We start from the raw sequence: 2500 nt of genomic DNA, 5'->3' as shown, positions 1-2500 counted from the left end.
AAAAAAAAAAAATAGCAATATAAAAAAACCAAGTCTTCGTCTTGGAAAATAACAAAATCTAAAAGAAAAGAAAAGTCTTCTTTGTGGAAAATAGTAAAATAAAAAAACCAAAACTTCACCTTGGAAAATAACAAAATCTAATCTAAAACATCTTAAATAAAGCTGACTTTGTAGGCAGAAAATAGTAAGTTACAGGACTCTCGAACTGATGTAGTCCAAAAATAAAGAATTAAAATAACAAAGTCTAATCTATATAAGTGCTCTTGAATAAGCTTCGTGTAAAAAAATAGCAATATAATAAAAATACCAAGTCTTCGTCTTGGAAAATAACAAAATCTAAAAGAAAGGTCTTCTTTATGGAAAATAGTAAAATAAGAATACCAAGACTTCACCTTGGAAAATAACAAAACCATCTTGAAAAAAGCTTATTTTTAATCTTCTTTGTAGGCAGAAAATAGTAAGGCGAAAATAAAGTCCCCTCTAAGCTCTAAAGTAACAAATACGACGTGTTAAAAAAAACTAACAATAAAAAAAAGAACCAAGACTTCGTCTTGGAAAATAACAATCTAAATTGTGGAAAATAGTAAAATGAAATAAAAACCGACTTCACCTTCGAAAATAACAAAATCAATCTAAAACAAATGACATCTTAAAACAAAACTATTATTTGTTTCGGAGGTTGTCTATGACTGTTCATAGACCGCATAATTTCCACAGAACATTCTCAGAATATCAAGAGAGAAAAGCAGCGTTCTGCGGGAAATCATCTTGGCCAGTGATGTCGTTCTGGGTTTGGTCAGGCCCAGGGAGGTAAGTACCTCGTTATTCTCAAGGGGCCACTTTCCTCTTGCCCCAACCGGGAATCCAAAGAATGTGACCTTGCTAGCCTTCGTCAGCACTTTGACTTGATCACTAAGAGGGGTATAGTACGAAACTTTGTGCGAGGCAGCATCTGACAAGGTATTCTTTGAAAGCTCAAAACGGACGGTGACATCGATCACAACCGCCTCCTCATCTTTTGCAAACACGAGGTCAGGCTTTCTCATCTCTCCCGTCTCGGATATGAACCGTGGCTCTTTGTATACAGACCAGCCCAATCTAGCCGCTTCGTCTGCCAGAATGTTACTGATCTTGTTATGTCGCGCAATTCTTGCTTTCTGTACTGCAGGACATTGACCGAGAATGTGCGAAAGGGACTCGAGTCTGGCAGAGCATTTCCTGCAGGAACGTAAGGCCCCATCTCTGCCTCTGTTCAAGCTTTCTCTTGTTGGGTAAATATTTGCCCTTAGTTGTAGTGCTGCGATAAAGAAGCATTGTTTAAAGCCGCACCATGGCCTCAACCAAGCATTACTGATTCTATCATGTGCAAAGTTTACAATGCCCCTTCCTTGAACCGGCTTTTCGCACCATCTCTGAAATTCATGCTCCCTCCAATCGCAGGGTCTCGGATATACAGGTTCTTTTGACACCGAGTCCCTGAGAACGAATGTTGGGATTGCATCACTGTCACCCCCTGCTCGTACCCACAAATTACGGTATTCTTCCTCCATACCCTGCGAGGACACAATATTACGGGTGATAGCATCGGACGAGTTTGCTATACGTTGCAGCCTTCTAACTTGAACCGAAGGGATTGTTTTTTCCAGTTTCAAGATGGCAAGGCCTCCGTCTCGGGCTCTGGCATATAACAGTCCATCACAAGTTGAAGCGGGAAGGTGGAGCCATCCTTTTACCGCCTTTCTAATCTCTTGGTCCAACCCACGGAGAGTTGATTGCTTGCAGTCCGAGTGGTCTGCAGGATATAACAATCTGGGTAGGGCATAAGCATTGAGTAGTTCAACCTTCTGAGTTGGCTTCAGAGGCGCCTCATCGATTTTCGAGATCCATGTCTTTAGCTGACAATGTAGATCAGGCTGTATAGTGCCAGTCCAAGGGCCAATTTTCAGACCAAGGTATTTCGTTGATTCATCAGGTTGGATCATATGGACATCTTTATTTTTGATAGTCCATGGGTCGCAGTTGTTCACCGTATATGAATCGTTGGTTGGGCTTATCATGAAACCCTGGCACTTTCTGGCCTGAACCTCCAATCCCGATAGCCCACAAAATGATTCCAAGATCGCTAGATTGGCGGCCATACCAACCCAAGATTCGCTCACCAACACCAAATCATCAGCAAACGCAAGAGCTGTCACGTGGTCGGTATCAATGGAGTACCCAACTCCGTGTGACTCTAGGGTGCATATCAAAGGGTCCATGGCAAGATTGAAGAGCAGGGGTGACATGGGGTCACCCTGTTTGACACCAACACGTATGCTAATTTCTCGAGTCGACTCGCCATTGCTTTTGAACGAGGTCGTACACCGATCGTAGGCGTTCTGGATGATGCCCACCACGTGTTCATCTACTTTCTTGTGCCTTAACACCCATAAAATATGAGCATGCAAAACCGAGTCAAAAGCTTTCGCTATGTCGATGAACATGACAGCCAACGGCCTGT

General features: G+C 42.2%; 1 pseudogene; it reads right to left on the bottom strand.

The window, feature by feature from the left end:
* The window catches only part of LOC142918122 (28S ribosomal RNA), a 9745-nt pseudogene that overhangs the window by 2328 nt on the left and 4917 nt on the right, over nucleotides 1-2500 (bottom strand).

This window comes from Petromyzon marinus, unplaced genomic scaffold, assembly GCF_048934315.1.
Source record: "Petromyzon marinus isolate PM22_M1 ecotype Great Lakes invasive population unplaced genomic scaffold, UKy_Petmar_22M1.pri1.0 PM_G_Scaffold_55, whole genome shotgun sequence".
Taxonomy (NCBI): Eukaryota; Metazoa; Chordata; class Hyperoartia; order Petromyzontiformes; family Petromyzontidae; genus Petromyzon; species Petromyzon marinus.
The sequence above is the reverse complement of the archived record's forward strand: the minus strand, read 5'-3'. Positions and strand labels throughout refer to the sequence as shown.